The 17,537-nt window shown below is 42.8% G+C and overlaps 1 non-coding gene across 1 annotated transcript; it reads left to right on the forward strand.

The window, feature by feature from the left end:
* The first annotated feature begins 17,286 nt into the window (after positions 1 to 17,286).
* TRNAS-AGA lies at positions 17,287 to 17,368 on the forward strand. Its single transcript has one exon. It is a non-coding gene; the product is annotated as a tRNA-Ser (tRNA).
* Positions 17,369 to 17,537: the final 169 nt, after the last annotated feature.

Genomic DNA, 17,537 nt, shown 5'->3' on the forward strand with positions numbered 1-17,537 from the left:
ACAGGGTTTTGCCAAATTGTTCTTCATACCCCTTTCATTGTGCAAAGAAGCAGGTAAGAGTGGTCCTGGAGAATGCCACAAAGGTGCTCAAAAGGATCACATTAGTAGGTTAGGTCCCAATCCTGAGGCCTCCTTGTACCCCCAGGAGAGCTCTGTGGATTTTAGTGGCATTTCTCATGTCTGCCAATGTCCTCCTGTGTTACTCAAACTTCATGATCATGGTCCTGGTCAAAGGAGAGGGTCACGGGTTTTTAAGAGATCTGCACTAAAATTTTTGCCATACTTTTTATGTCTCAAATGCAAGCGCAGTTAAATAACCCATGGACTACAGCCACTGAACATTTCACTTAGCTATCCAGGGGTGAATATTACCATTTATTTGGGGACTTGTCAAAGTATTATTTTCATTACACTAATAAATACTGTAAAAGTCAAAATAAAAAATGTTATAAGTTCTGGAACATGTCTTATCTAAATCTATATGATCTGGAAATATTTAGCAAGGGAGTTCAGTAATACAAAACAGAAACAGAAAGGGTCCTGGGTAAAGCCTTAGGGAAATGCCAAACTATTAATTACACATTAAGTGGATGGTTTTTATTTTTCTGTTGAAACAGCAACTATTCAAACTCCATGCTACAGTGCAACAAAAATTATTCTCTGGTATAACTTAGCGTAGAAGTCCAAGCTATTTTGATCCCTAGAGTCAAAGTGCTTTAAAAGATGAAATAAAATTGTGTTGGGATTTTTTTAAATTAGGAAATAGGAGAGACAAATTCTGACCCATTAGCACAGAACTTGGCAAACACTAATGATAAATCAAAGCTACGCTCTGCAAATATTCTTGCAAGTTTAACTGTATACTTGCAAATTCTTTTTCTCACCTAAATTATTTTCCCAACTTGAATTTAATATTGGTAAATGCTGCTAACAGTTCTGATGAAGTCAAAAGGACTGCCCTTGTGTAAAATGAGAACATCTGCACAATCAAGCCCAACAGCCATTACTTGTTGCTTGCACTGCTGGCCACCCCTTCATATTAATTATAAATAATGAAGACTATCTAAAAATGGATCCCAAAATACTACACAAAGCATGGCCATAAGCCTGTTAATGCTCTGTACAAACATGGGAATCTTGCTTTCCTGTGCAAAGCCCCCTGTAATAACCAAGACCTTCTGTATACACACGTGTGTGTTTACCCAGAGGCAAAAGCTGCATCATCAAAATGCAGACATTTCCAGGATGGAGAAGAGCCTCTAATCAGAGTATGGTATGTTCCTTTGCTCTGTGGAAAAGCTTACATTTTGGTCAGGACACAGGGGTATATCCTCCCCTAGTACGTAAAGCACCGTGGGATCTTTAATGTCTAGGCTGAGCAGACATGACCTCAGTTTTCTAAGGTTTCCTTAATTCCTCAGCTCCCACCTGTGAAAGGTCACAGACCAGTTCCAGTGTTCTTGAATTTGTGCTTTGCTTTGGGTTTTTGGGAGAACCGTTTTGGGGTTTAGGTTGTTGTTTTGTTGTTGTTTTGTTGTGGTTTTTTTTCATTTGACCAACCTGTTTCCTCCCCAGATTTGTCTGGTCCTCAGAAGCATGAAGTCAGTTCCTGTGAGTGCCTTGGATGCGGAGTTGGGGGACAAGAGGTAATCTGGAATCTGAAACCAGACAGGACAATCATTCCATGAATCTGTGTTCATCTGTGTCCTTTTCAGCCTTTAATGGAAGCAGCCTGGAAGCTGCAATAAGTGAAATAATGTAAGGACAGATCAATTTGGACAGTGTGGAGGGGAACTGGAGAAGTCAGTGCTCAAGCTACCCACAAAATCAAGTGAAATGAAGAAAGAAGACATAAAGATTTCCTCCACCACCTGTAGTCCTCAGGTATCCTGCTGTGGATGAAAACCTGCATGTCATTCAGCCATCCAGCACTAAAGGGAACTCAGGAGCCCCTGAATGACCAATAAAGTGGAAGAGAACTAGAGAAATTTATAAAAGAAATCCTCAAATATTCCTATTCAGTGAAGACCCTTCTTCTGAGGGTTCCCACATAGGAAAGAGGTACCTGTCTTTTTGTTCATACTGATTTCTGCCAGCTGTTGCAAGTGAGTACCTGCTTTCCTCCAGGTACGATTAGTAACCTACCTAAGCACCTGGGACTCTTAGCACTCTCCAAATACTGCTGCACACAATATATGTCTAAGATTTGCAAAGGTGCATGAAAATTTTATGACGACTAATTAATAAAGCTCCCATTTCAAAGGACTGCAATTTTCAGGAGAAACCTATGATCCCTTCCCAGTTATATACTGAAATCTGTAAAATCACTGTGTGTGAAAGAACTGAAAAGCATGAAGTCCTGCTCAGCAGAGAATGTGCTGTAATTCATTGACTTGACTTTGGATGCAAGCTACAGTGACTCTTAATGCCCTGCAAGTCTTCCATCAGAAAGTAACATGCTGGTGATGAACACTCCTTCCAAAAGCACATTCTTACTTTTTTTTGTGTGTGAGCATTCTTCTTTGTGGCCTCTCAGGGAACCTGAAAGAGGATTTTCGTTATCCACCCTTCACAAAGTCCTCCCTTCCCACCAGCATAATATCCACTTGACTCACTAGTTAAGGTCAACATAACCTTGAAGAAGTTATCACAGTAAAGCCACATCCATTTGCCTACAGCAGGAGGAGTAGCCCAGCACTGTGCAGAAGCAGGAGTTTGCTTTGAGAAACTCCCAGACCTGAATCAGGTGAGGTCTCATAAAGTACCAGCGCCAGTTTAAACCAAGGGAAAATGGTGTGGAAGTAATTGCATAATGGTGGAAGGGGAGGACTGCCCATAAGAGTTCACCCTTCCTGCTTAAAAAGTCAAAATAAGCTTGCCAAAAGATGTTTTATCTTTTTGCTCTCTGTCTTATGTTGACCTTCCTCTCTGCCTGCCTCCTCCCCTGAGTTCCACTGGTTACATCCTTTCCTTATTACACTAAAGTCATAAAATTGTAAAAATTTCACCTACTGACCACTCTTAGATCTCATAGTCCATAACTCCTTCAATGAAGTCCTCAGGCAGCATTTCCCTGTATCCTTATCTGAGTTTGGTGATAAAGCATATTTTAAGCCAACCTCCTTTTACAATATATGAACTAAAGCTGGGCAAGCTTTTCACAGCAAATGTTTTATTTAGTGGATTAAGCCTTTTGTTCTCTTCATGAATTATTGTGGACAAACTTTGACTTTAATTCATCTGGTTGTTATTCACAATTGTTCAAATAACTGTGTCAGTGAACATATTTCAGCTGTTCAGATTGTTCTCAAGTGATTCACTTCAGTTCTTTCTTTTGCTATTTGTTATATGCTATTTGCTGTTCAAGGGCTGTATTTGGTTTTACACACCCCACCTGGTGACAATATTACCTGATCCTTACACCACTGGAAGGTCCATGTAGAGAATCAAAATCAGAGATTTCATAATGCCCGCTCTGTTTACAACACACATTTCTTACAAAATTTTGTACAAATATATGATAACTATCTGTGATGAGGCCTATTTTCTGTGAACAGCCTGTCAGTAAAAGTAATTAGGTAACCCCATGTTAACAGAAACCATTAACAGCTCTGAGAATACCCTCTATTTGGACTGATGGCTTCAGTCAAATATCTAAGTTTTCACCTGAGAGTAACAAGGCAATGAGATACCAGACTTCATTAGTTCTGTACCTCTCTGAATTCCTTCTTTTGTTGAAACAAGCATTTCTAAATATTTCTATACAATATTCTAAATATTTCTATACAATATTCTAGTATAACTGCAGAATACATAGTATGTTCCTTCAAGAATAAATCCAGAGAGAAAATACATCTCACTAAATCTATTTAAAATTATTTTTATTTTCATACTTCATATAATAATAGATCATGCATAGAATACTAGGTTATGCGTCTTTTTTTTTTTTTTTTCAGTTAAAGAGATTGCCAGAAACTGTAAAACTTTTATCTAAACCTAGATTTGACATGCAGCAAAATTAGAGTGTACCAGTCCAGGATTTAGTTCTGGTCCATATCATCTGTATTATGTGCCTCAGGGCTCTGAAAATACAGTTTCTGCAATGTTTTTCTCCACACGTGCACAAACAAACAGAAGCATTACAAATTTGTCAACAAGAAAACAGGCTAAAAGAACTGCAATGGTCCAAATTCTATCCTGAAGTAAACACTGGAGCTGCAGGCACTTTTTTGTAGGGAGACTTTAGCCTCTTAGTTCTCACATTTGAACAGAATATTTGGTAAACTTTTTCTAGGATTCAGAGCTTTTATTTTCAACGCTAATGAACTGTGATTCAGTGAACACAGTAAAAATACTTTGCCAACATCTCTTCAGGTGCAGCATATATTTGAACCCATCTCCTCTATCAGAAGCTTTCACTTACTGACTGTCTTATGTGTTCGTGTGTCTTACCGTCAATCTGTTAAAGTTATCAGCCATGAGAGTAAGTTCTTCAGATTTCTGCTGAAAAAAGTAACTGTAGCATTTACTGCATTTTTGCAATTTGTCACTCTTTCTACCCTCTAGCATGAGCTCTTCAATTTGCTTAAGTAAATATTGGCAGCAAATCAAAGAAAGTACTGTAAGTCCATGGAACACAATATTAAACTAACTATGGAAAGCATGCCAGGGATAGCCACGATGTTAAATGTGTTAGGCTCGCTAATTTTCCTATGTGGTATATTCTTCCCTGACTATATGCACACAAAGGGGAAAACAGCCTATGAAATGTTACATTGTCTAGTTCCTACAATGTCTTCAGAAATACTCTATTCATCTTCTTTCAAGGGTCATTACAGCACTATTTAGACAGAGCTGGCAACCTGACTAATGCATTTGTTAAAGTTAGTATCACATTTCTGTAATATTTTCATTAGTTACATTTTTCTATTAGGACTATATTTTCTAGAGTTGTACTATAGCTTTGTATTATGCTTCTTTGGTTACCAGGGACTCCAGCAGGGCACCAGAAAGTAGTGCTATAAAAGACAAGTGGGATCCTGCCTGTGAACTTGTCTGGACTTGCGTACATCCACCAAAGGGTATTTCCACTGAAGGGTGGCTTGCAACACGCTGAGCACTAGCTGAGTTTAATTCAGCAGCAGTGTGGTCAGGGCCCTGTTAAGCTCCCTGTGGAGTTACTCTGGATTTATATCAGTATGTTTGTGATTAAGATTTAACTGAGAGATGTAGCTGTAAAATTTTCTCTCCCTCCAGTTTTCCAGTGGCTATAGAGTTCAGTCTTCTCACTTATCTTCTTTTCCATAAATTGCATGTATACTACATGCAAGTACCCCAGAGCATATGAACACATTTAATACTCAAGACTCCAGTGTTGTCCTAAAGGAATTGTAATAAATAATGGAAAACCCATGACTTACAAATAAAAAACACCACCACCACACTGTAATAATCCATGATTCACATTTTCCATCAGAACTATACAGAAAATACAGCCTTGCTGCAGGTGCAGTTTTGCAGATTTTGTCATTTCTGGAAAACAATCACAGTTTATCATAATGATTATAAAATGCATGATTATATAAAATATTTTACATTCATAGGACAGCTTTGCTTTTGCAGCTAAGCTTTCATTGGCTAGTCTTGGTTTTCCCATGATGGATATAGCATGGGCATTTGTAAAAACAAATAATAGATGCAAATTTAAAATTATACTCAAACTAATAACCTGCGTTCAGAATCATACAGGAGCTTGGTGCTGGGTGATGGGCAAAGACAACTGGTCACATGTTGGTCTCCAACAAAGACCATATCCTCCCAGTTTTTCTCCTGGAGGAAACATTTTTTTTCTCCCCCTTAGTTTTTGAATAAATGTAGCCTGTGATAAAGTCAGCAAACACCAGCCAAGCCCCTATCTCGCTCTGCTTCTTTGTGAAAGTGTTCTCCTCATTGAGATGTCCACCCATCTCAGCCACACTCGTTCCTCTCCCGTTCTTGCCTGCAAGCACAGCAGCTTCTCCTCCCCCTTATCTGCCCCTCATCCTCCACTAGCTATGTCTTACATCTAGGAAAAAGTCTTTGCCTCTCTTTCTCCCACATGAACCTCAAAATAATGCCAGGTCTCCAGGCTGGGAGGTTACACACCTAGGATATGAGGTGGATATAGTGGGTGCCCTGAGCGGGTGGGTGCCAGGGTAGGTGAAGATGATGGCCAGGTGAATAGCCAGTGTGTGCGGGAAGGGGACAGGAGCTCAGCAGTGCCAGGGACCAATGGGTTAGGGAGGTACAGAGCCTTCAGCAGTGGGGTCCTGAGCCCAAAGGGTGCAAGGTGGGAACAAGGCAGGCTACGGGCAGAGCCCCGAATTCAGGCCACTGTTCGGCTGGCGGGATTGCAGGGGACACAAAAAGAAGGAGTAATTCAGTACCTATGGCCAGGAAGGTACTTAGGAAAAGGAAGAAAAGGAAAGGAGACAGAAATTGGTAGGGAAGAAAAAAGACAAGGAGTCAAGACCACAGGTACACAGATCTCCTAGGAGTATTTTAGCTGCCTGGAAACCACTTGCAAACAAAAAACACGGCCCTTGAACCTGGTCGATGCCCAACACAGAACTTTTTACCTCTGTGAAGTTAGTATCTCTTGAGGGAAGTTACTTTCTTTCCCAGACAGCTGTTCAGCTCACTACCTTCTGCTTCAGTGGCTCTGCCCAGCATTTGTCAAAGCACCGGGTGAAAGATCATTGCACATCATGTGATCCACACAGAGGAGCTGTAGCTAAAAATATTAAGTTAACAATCCAATGCCATTCTTTTTTGTCAGTCTTGGACTACGTTGCATTTATTTATCCTTTTGCCAACTCCAGTCTAGATTCCTACCCCACACTGTGCCAGGGCCAACTAGAGAGGCCTCACAGAAGCCTGGGTGAAAATGACAGATGCCTGTTTCAGGGTAGACTTGAGCAGTACCCACAGAATGAGTAGGTGGTTATGCCTTGCAGGTAGCCAGTAGTTACAACTTGGATTGTCTACAAATAAAAACATTATGGAGCTGGACCTTCTCTCAGATATATTCCCCAGATAAATGACAGAAACAAAAGAGATTCATTAAAGCCAGCCCACTGATACAGACATGAACAGCTGCATATCTGAACTCTAGTCTTGGGCAAACAAGATACACTAATCCAGGCAACTTTGTGGTTCTGCCAATGCAAGAAGCAAGGACTGAATGCCAAAAGCTGCAGTGCCTGAATTGTAGGTGCTGAAATAGAAACCAGCCCCTCCACAATTAGGCTTCCTATGTGTGCAGTTTGAGTCAGAAATCCCAGGAAGGGTTCCCAACAACCCCAGCACCAAGGGGACATATATCTAGAGCTAGCTAACATGAAATGTGGCAGCAACAGGGTGCCAGCAGCCTCCTTTCACCCAACAGCTGAAGCTCCTTCATGCTGCAGAGTACCCTTCTTCAGATCAAGAGCTCTAGAGTCATTCTTGTAGCCCTTCTTTCAGAAACTAGCAACAGATCATTATGGTCCTTAAAAAGCTGGTGTACGGAGATCCTATCATCAGTGTTTTATGCAGTAGCCTACTGGATAGAGCACTTCAGCAGTTCTTTCCTCTGCCTGAAAGGTTCAAGCTCCCTGCCCTAACCACAAGACATCCCTCCAGGCTCCCAGGTGAAAATCATGCAAGCATGGCTGCATATCCTGCTGGGACACTCACCTGGAAAAAGTGGGACTCATGTTCCAGTCTGTGCTCCAAGGCCTACAAAGATGTTTTCCTATCCATTAATTATGCAATGTGGAAAAAAAAATCCAACACTGTTGGAGAAGTACATCCCTAAAAACACCTCAAAGAGAGTTCCATTAATGTAACAAGCATGAAATGGTAGCCACTGAGTCTTGGTTTCTTTTTTGAACCACAAGAGGAGCTGAGAACACCTCTCCAAACGAGAGAGGCTAAATCCTTTTCCCAAAATTGGTGGGAAAATAGTTCTGGATTTTTTTGAGCAGGTGATGGAACCAAACCTGGATTTTCCACATCCTTGTTAAGGGCATTAATCTCTAGGCTTTGTGGGTAGGGGGTCAGAAAAGAAGATACAGCCGTAACCTATGAAAGAAAGGAGGCTCTGTGTCTTCCTTTTCAGAATTTATTGATGTTGTCCCTGAGGGCTCTGAGAACACCTAGAAGATCTTTCCCATTTGGAGACCTAGTTCTAGATCCCCACTTGGTTTAGATGCTAGGACTCAGATGGCTGTGAGCCTGCCTGGCAGCAGAACTGCAGGCAACTGAGGAAATATGAAATTAGAAGAACTAAGCACCATTTGCAAAATCTCCCAAAACTCCAGCTCTGATGCTGCTCCCTGCCTGAGGTGCTTAAAACCCATCTAAATTTTAGGTACCTAAATCTTGCTGGAGTGTGACCTTCAACTGCAGACATCCTGATTTGTTTATGTTATTAAGAAATGCTGACATTTATTTGAGTGAAGGTGATGAGCTCTGTCATGCTCACAGTGAGATAATTAATGTCAGTGCTCACAGGCAGCTATTATGTAAAGACTGGGTGGGTGACTTTACCCAACAACAGGAAAATACATACTACCTCATCCTAGCTACCAGCAAGTGTTTGGGAGACCTGTCTAGTTTCCATGTTTCATGGAATTATCATTGGGATTACTACTAAAGAGACCTGTATTATGTTTGCAATTCCCCTTAATCAGAAGAGAGAAAATCAGATTAGTTCCATAAGGGTTATTACTATTTATTTCTTTTCATGCAGCTTTTCTGGGTCATGATTTAGATGAAATTTCAGTAAATTTGTGTTATTTTTGTTCTGTAGACTTTTTCAGACTACTGGTAAACCCACAGTAGTCAAGAAGAAAAAGGAAGACCCATAAAAATATGTATGTTCTAGAGAAAACAGAACTATCATCAATAAACAACCAAATAGAGGAAAATATGAATCCATTTGGAATCACAATATTAATGTAAATAGTTTCAAAAAACCAGCCTGGTCTGTCCTGGACACAAGCAATTTACAAAATGGAAAACAGGTTTGGAAGGTGTCGTTCACTTTTGGTGGCATTAGACACAAACAGCAAAGAGCAGTGGGGTAAAATCAAAATTGACATAGATCAGGAGCACTTAGAACTTGCTATCTATAGAAATGTGTGCTTTATTTCCATCACAGATTAATGAAACACCTCGCAAATGTTGTGCATTTGTGGAGAGCACACGGGTCTGTAGACAGCATACATATTACATAGTGTGCACTACTCCTGTGCATTGCTTTCGAGCATCATCACCAGAGGCTTTTTAAGACTCTGCAGCCGTGGAATTAGCTGTGGTATTGCCAGCCAGCTGTGTATCCTCCATGGGCTTTGGAACAAGCTATAAAAGTAAAAAGAAAAACATACTTTGCCAGCTCCTCACAAAACAGAGCCAGCACTTTAAAACCAAGTGGGTCCTTTTCCGCCCAGCAAATCGTGAGGTCGGCCTCACAGGTCACCATTCGGGATTACGTCAGGGACCAACCGGTTGGGTTCAGGCAGGCTCGGGCTGGTCTGGCAGGCTGCGTGAAGCGAACAAAAGCCAGACCAAGACAAAAAGTTGAGGGAGTGGGATAGGAGGAAATGAAGAAGACTGTTCCAAAGGCTTTTAAATTACGATGGCCATGTTGTTGCAATACTATTGGAAAACTAAATTAATTGCTCCCTTCCTTAGCCCCCTCCTGCTGTGACTGTATTTCTTTTAGTTAAGGGCCTGAGTCAGTAAAGATGCATCCAATTTCCATGCTGTCCAAATGCTTGAAATCACTGCAGAAGTCAGATGGAGAGAGATTTCAGTAAACTGAGCTTTTGTGACAGACAAGACTCTTCATTAGGTGGCTCTTGGCCTTCGAAGTTTTCAAGACAACAGAACTACTGGGAGAAGATCACAAACGTACCCTAGAAAGGGCTGATTTCCACAAAATTCTACTATTCTGTTTTCTTGAAAGAGAGGACTGTGTAGAGTTTCTGTTCAGGAACCCAAAAACTGAGGCACCTTGACTCTACAGTCACTACTGAAAAAGGAGCAGACTATCTATTATGTTCTAGTTCACAGTTACATTACTGGAAAGCCAAAGGTTTTCTAGGCACTGTAAAACCACGTAATAAAAGCAGTGCACATTTTCTGTAAAAGCCAGGGGCTCTGTAACTTCACAATCCATAATACGATTTGCAAGGATGCAGCTACATGGAAACTGATTTTTTTAGTACTCTACAGTAAAAATCATCTAAATTTTGCACAATGGTTGAGCTTCACCTGGCACAGATTTCCAGAATCTCATTGGTAGCATTCCAAGAAAACGCTATTCATTATATAGGACATCTATTACCCTTTTTTGGGTTGTTCTGTAGCCATTAAACACCCCATGAGTGCAATGACAGCCATGTAAGCTAGCAAGTTCCCTGTACAGCAAAAGACCTATGTTAAAAGAAACTGAAATTGCAGAGCACGAGAAGTTGTGAATTTCACGGCGGATTCCCCTTCCCTTTGTTTGCCCTTCTTCTCCCCTTAAACACCCAATGTGTCTGTTTAAAGAGTGAGGGTTGTTTTCTGTTTTGCGTTTTGTTCCTCTTACTTCTGTAATTCGTTGCAGACTTCAGGACAGTAACCTCTGTAGAATTTGCTAGTGGCCCACAGAGCTAGCATAAAATAAAAAGTTACAAGTCCACATAACCTTAATTTTATGGTTATAAGCTATATTTACTGCTATATCATAAGTTTGAAAAGACTGCTAAGTGTTCAGTGTGGGAATGCAGGGAATTTCTCTTAAGTTAGTTTTATGGAGAAATGTGTTGTTAAACTGTAGGAAAGGTTACGGTCCTTTCAAGTCCTCCAGAGCAGAATGCCTATTAGGCGTTTTTAAGGTATTTATAAAATACCCCAACCACTCCTTCAATATCGTTCACTGAAATTCAAATTCAGGACCTTTGCTCTGTTCAAGTCCCTTTGGTTTTAACACTGTAAACTAACCTGAGTGAGAACGCTATCAAAAACCAAGGTGGGAAAATTTGCTTTTTAACTCTTGCCCACCTGCATCTTTTTTTAACTTTGCAAGCGTTTCTCACTGCAGCACATAAGTATGGTGTGGCCCAGTGAGCATACAATGTACTAAGCTGAGACTTCATCAACAGGAGAGATGAGAGTGCTCTTACTAATTATGTCCTGATTTTACCTGAGGAGCCCAGGCAGAATACAACCTCCTGTGTGCCTCAGTTTCCCCATCTGTAAAACTATAATGATAGTACTGAATTCCAAACGTGCTGAATCTTTGTGTGACCTGCAAAAGAACAGATGTTAAACAAGAGAAAGTACTGCTGCTCCACACACCTCAGTTCCCCTTTCTTCCCTCAGTCCCTCACTTTTCCAAGGCATGTGCTCACTCAGTTTGCTGCGTGGCCACACAATAAGCTGGACTAAACACTGCCTGCAGTCAGAGACCTAACGGGATGCCTGTGTAATGGAGTCAATCTGATCACTTACACATACAGTAAATCCACTGCCTCCAGAAAGTGGATTGGCACTACTGTTATGGGACAGGACTGTTCAGGATGAGGGGACAGGGTTAGAGGACACTTCACCTGCCCTGCATGATAGCTACATCCCTGTCTGTCTGTCCCCTGGATGTGCTCCTGATGTGTAATGTGGGGGGCTGCCGGGCTCAGGGCAGAGATGGTGGGAAAGACAGAAACCTGGCAGCGTGTAGCTTCTTGGTTTGATACACAGCACACTCCTGCCTTTTTAAAAATCTCCTTTCTTATGTCTACTTTTTGAATTTGCTTGTCATTCACATCTGCTGAAAATGATGCGTTTTCTCTCTTCTCCTTGTTGCTCACGTCATTTTTACTTTAATTCTGCATTTCATTTTTATAGGGAACGTTTTATTTTTTACAGAATGTCAAGAGGATCCCAGCCTGAAAGAACCCTTTGCAATTCAGCCTACAGTGTCATTTAAAACAGGAAAATAAATTGTGTGATAGAGACACTGAAGAACAAATGCTTTCTGGCATTCGTTTTCTCTTCAGGCATTAGGGATTTTTAAGACTGCAAGGAAAAATTCCTTTTATCTTCCAACTACAGAGTTTTCTAGCAGCATCTTTTGGTTTTAAATGACTGATAATCTACTCTCCCAGTGGAGGTCATTAAAATAAATTTTAGACCGGCCAAACAACCCTTGAAGTTCAGTTTACCTTCTGCCAAATTGTCCTAGAAAACAGTAATGTCACCCTGCAATGCCCTCTGCTGGGGGACGCAACTTGGAGCTGGAAACAGAGCTACCAGTTCATGTCCTCAAGCAAGGAACATACGCGCAATGAGATGGACTGAATTTTCGCCTTCTATGTGAAATCCTGACCCCACTGAAATCAGTGGGGTTCTAGCTTTAATTTTAACTTTGGCCTTAATCATTTCCCCTTTTGAAAACTGCACCGTTGTTAACTATACTGGAAAAAAACTGTTTATTTCAAGTTCAAATGAAAACCTCATTACTGACTTACAGACACGAAGATCTCCTTTTAGCATTTATTGAGCTCCTACAGAGAGGTTTTATAAGGAAGCTTTCAGCTGAAAAAGATATTGCTCCTCTTGACATTCTTCCAAGTCATTTTAACTGTAAAAGCCTGTACGAAATCACACATGCAAATAGCATTCATGTTGCACAGGTGTGATTCTGCATAACATATTTTCACTGAACAGGTTTCTTGTACTGAGAAAAGGAAGCCAGGCAAATGCTATGCAGCAGAACAAAGCAGTGTTTCTGGAACCTGATGTGTAGAGAGCATCAAGCCTGTCAGCTGTCACCTCCAGCTCCCTCTGGGATGCAGCATCCTGGGGCCTGAGGAAGAAAAAGCTGACTTGGCCCTGCCAAGGAGCGGGATACTAGTGTGGAAATCACACAAACAGCAGTCTTCCCCCTCACAAGCATATTGATGTCACAACCCCGTGGCTTACGGGCTAGTTATTCCCAGCTCACAACTCAACAAGAGAATCATCCTTAAAAAATATTTTCCAGCCTTGGCAAGGGTGATGTAACACTATCGCTGCTTTGGTTTCAGTTCCTGTATCCCTCAGCTGGGATGATCTTGTCTGTTGTTTGTCTCTCACCACAGCTGTGCAATGGGCAGCAAGTAGGAAGGATTTTTCCACAATAGTCCCTGGTCCTCTCTGCTGGACGCTTGCTTCTTACTACTCACATTCCACAGCTCAGATCCCACCTGGCGAGACAATTATTTTATGGTTACTACTAATTATTATTTTTATATCTTAAATAGAAACATTTTTTCCTTGCGATGAGATGTTTCCTCTGCATTAACCTGCTTTATCACCGTGTGCCTCCCTCTGCCCTGCTTTACAGGGACAGACACCCTTGGTGCCAGGGAATGCAGGTGCAGTAAAGCCATACAGTGCCTGGCAACACCATTTTTATTTGAAGGTACTATAATTATCATTGATTTGGAAGTGTGACCTCCTTGATACACAGCCTTAGAAGTTAATATTTTTTTTTCCAGAAACGACTGTACAACGTTTGTTATGCCGTCATGGAGTTCAAAATGTCATGGTTATAAGCAGTTTTCAGGACTACACCAGGTTCATTAAAGGCCCCAGACAAGTATTTTTTTGCTTTGTATACTGTCCTGAAAACCTTCCGCTTCCTTTGGTAAGCACCGCAAAATCACACCTGTTTGAAAATGAGCACGTGTGGCTACAAATATCAAAAAGTATGTTTATTCCTGATAGCAAGGGCTCAGATAGTCACTCTGGACACTTACTCGCTCTTCTCAGGAATATATTCTTTTTCAAGAGAACTGTGTAGCCCAGGGACCAGGTGTTGGGTGCTCACATACCCTAATCCTGAAATGATTAATTCGAGGGAAGGCTGGAAGTAACTGAGAGATGTTCCAGTCCTGATGCCAGTCTGGTCCCTCATAGGTGAGGCAACTGTGCCAGAAAACCAAACTGAAAATCCACCCTCTGAGTTGGCACCTTTGATGGAAGGATTGGCAGTGAAGTCCAAGACTGAACTGGCTTCCAGTTTAAACTGTCCTCTGATCCAAGGCTGTCTCTCAGCATCACAAATGAATAACGTTATATAAGGAGTCTTGCGCACACTGCTATTTTTGCTGCCAAGCAGTCTTTCAAGAAGTTGTCTCCCAATCTGGTATCTTTATACAGAATAATTTCATCCACAGAAATTCTTGCTAGTGGTTAAATTATGGCCAAGAATCTACATTCAGCCTGAATTTGTTCATGTTGGTGCACTGTACTGCTGTTGGAAAACGTGTGGTGCCACTCAGAATGATATTATACTGGAGTGTGACCAACAACAGGATTAGAGCAATATCCTGTGAATAGGAGCATGGAGTTGAACTGGTTCTATGTTTGCTGGAGGCAGCAGAACACCTGGTAAGAGGCAGTCACTGTGCTACTTCCATCCAGTTTCTGGGAAAAGACATGGGAAGGCAGAAAGGGCTGCAGCATGCCATCACCACATCAAAAAAAAGAGTGCCTCCCTGCAATCATTTCCTTCCGGCTGGCAGCAGGTAGCACTAGGAAATGACAGCTTTGGCATTCCCTGGCTCTGCTGACCTCTATCATCACCCAAGCCCTGGAGAGTTCATCATTCAGAGAAGAGGGCTGAGGAAAGTTCTGCTCAACCTCAATTAAGTCTCTCTGGTTTCCAGAGAAAACAGAAGAGGCAAATTAACATCCTGCCCTAGGAAGTTGTTTTTTTTTTGTCCTCATCACTGTGGTGGCAAAATCCAGTTTTAGCAGCACTACTGAGAAAGCTTGCAGTAGCTTGAGAATTAGAGAACATGACAGCTTCCACCCAGGACAGACTTTCAGCTTTTGTCCTCTCTTCCTAAGGATACACTAAGAAAGTATCAAAAAAGGGGAAAAAAAAGCATCATCATCAAACAAAATGACCATTCTGAACTTTTCCAGCCCTCAGCGGTCAGTAACCTTTCTGTTTGCACCAATATAAGCCCACAAGCAGTCAGTAGGAGACATGATTTGCAGAAGCAAATTCACTCATTTCCTAAGAGAGGACAAAATTTGGGGCATGACCTCAACTCCTTTCTCCTGGCCACAGCTTAGCTGAAAGCCCAGTATGTCAGATTCACCTCATCGTGATTCCAGGGACTGGTCTGGAATCAATTTGACCTAGTAAGTCTCTTTGATTGCATCAGGCCTTGCAGAAGTTTTGAACAACAAGGATCTAAACAGCAGGCAGCAATCTGCACAAAAACAATCTTTGCAGTTTAAGGATTTTTAAAGGTCTGTGCCTTTCTTTTTTTCTTTTCTTTTTTTTTTTTTTTTTTTTTTTTTTGGTTTGGGTTTTTTTAATTTATTTCAAGTGCTTTCCAACTGAGCAAAGCTGCAGCAGGTTCATGGGAGAAGGCCTTGAGGCACCCCTGACTTTGGCACCATTATGCCATAGACACTCCATACATTTTTGGCACCTTGCAACAGACACACTGACAGCCACAGGATTGATGTAAAAGGAAAGAAGTTGTTCTGCAGTCAGAAGAGAATGTACTCAGATTTCTGAGGCCATTTGAGAGAATGCCAGAATGATACTGGATTTCGGCATTCTTAAGCTCCTTTAAGATGATGCAGCAAGTGGTCTTTTCCACATGTGATGATGTATTTCAGGACAAGAGTTTCTTCAAGATTTTCCAAGCCTGTGGGCTTCTGATCCTTTTTCAAATTACAGAGATGATAGCATACCAGGGAGAATTATGATTAGTTTAAACTCTCCACAGCTGCAAGAGATGAATGTAAAAATTCCACCCAAAAATCCACTTCTTCTGGATTGAATTTACCTACACGATACCAAGTCCTGACCAAGGGACCACTTAAAAGAGTTGGAGCAGCATCAACACTATTTAGTTTCTTCCATCACATCAACCCAGGGAAGGCTCAAAATTCTTTTACCCAACACGTCTCCCCCTGCAGCACTGCCATGATATGGGCTGGGGTATTAGCAGAGCACTGAGATGTGTGGGGAGGAAAATGGAATGATGAAATAAAAGCTTAAGTACGAGGGAATTCAAACAGGGCTTGCAACTCATTACTTGGAATACCAAGAGAATTGTAAAACACCTTGTAACCGAGAGGCTTTGCTTGGAGCTGTTAAGGACTGCAGCCCCCACTTCATCCCAGGCTGACAAATTTTGAAGTCTTGGCGATGGTGGGGGTGCAAGCACTGAGCTTCGTCTCAGCTGGCCTGAGGAGACGGCGATGCTTTGTTTTGCTTAAGAGGACCTCTCTCTCTCCCTCTAAATTGCTTCCTCAGGTTTCTAATCAAATATAATAATACACAGACGAATGCTGTATCGTTTGTATTGAAGCGTCGGCATAGACAACGCTGGCGGTGTGCCCACCTAGAGACACTCGACCTTCCATTTGACGGAGGAGGCCAGAGCATGCCTTGGAAGCCAGTGACTGACACCTCCTACGTTTGCCTGAATTTATTAACACAGTGATAGGCGAGACTCTGTTTTGTGGGGCCTTCCTCCAAAACGCTAAATGAAATGGCGAAAAAAACCAAATTGCAGTTGCTTAAGCTGTCTCTCTGTCACGGACGAAGCGCCAGGCACCTCAGGGCCAGGCAGGCGGCGGCACCGGGCCTGGCCGCTGCCCTCGGTGCCCCGGCTGACAGCGGCCAGGCCCGGCAGGCGGCGGCCAGGAGCCAGGCCGCCGCCGGCACAGTGCTGTCGGTCTCTCCGGTGCTGCCAGCCTCCCCGGGACCGCCAGCCTCCCCGGGACCACCAGCCCCCGGCCCGGTGCTGCCAGCCTCTCCGGTGCTGCCAGTCTCTCTGGCCCTGCCCCTGGCGCCGCAGGGACATGAGCTTGGGAGCCTGCCCGGCTTTAAGCAGACCAGGCCCATTCTCTCAAGCAGGTGTTTCTAATCGATGCCAAAAGACCAGGCTTCTCCCGGGGGATGTAAGAAAGCATTAGGTTTTGCACTAAACAGACCCATACACAGCATAATGAACTGTATTTCAAATACAGAAGCATAACCCTATTTTATGCCTTTCGCGCCACCCTGTGAGGAGACATGCTCTAAATACCAACCATAACCCTCACAGTTGTATCAGGTAACGTTTCCCTGAACGTTCCTGACGGCGTCCGGGCCCTGCCCTGCTGTCCGTCCCGCGGTAGCCGGGTGAGGCAGAGCGGCCCGGCCCGGCGGCAGCGCGGGTTTTTAGTCCTAGGATGGCGGGGAAGCGTTTTTCCCCATGCGTAGTCGTGGCCGAGTGGTTAAGGCGATGGACTAGAAATCCATTGGGGTCTCCCCGCGCAGGTTCGAATCCTGCCGACTACGGCCGAAGCAAAGCGTGATTGCTTCGAATTTTTTTTTCTTTCTTTCGTTTGCTCCCGTCTCCGAGGGGTGGCGGTGCTGCAGGCGGAGCGGCCCGGTGGCCCGGCCGCGGACGCGCTTCACAGTCCGCCCCCGATACGGCGGCAGGCGCGGAGACTCCGCCCCGGCAGCC

Source organism: Falco rusticolus, chromosome 3 (genome assembly GCF_015220075.1).
Source record: "Falco rusticolus isolate bFalRus1 chromosome 3, bFalRus1.pri, whole genome shotgun sequence".
Taxonomy (NCBI): domain Eukaryota; kingdom Metazoa; phylum Chordata; class Aves; order Falconiformes; family Falconidae; genus Falco; species Falco rusticolus.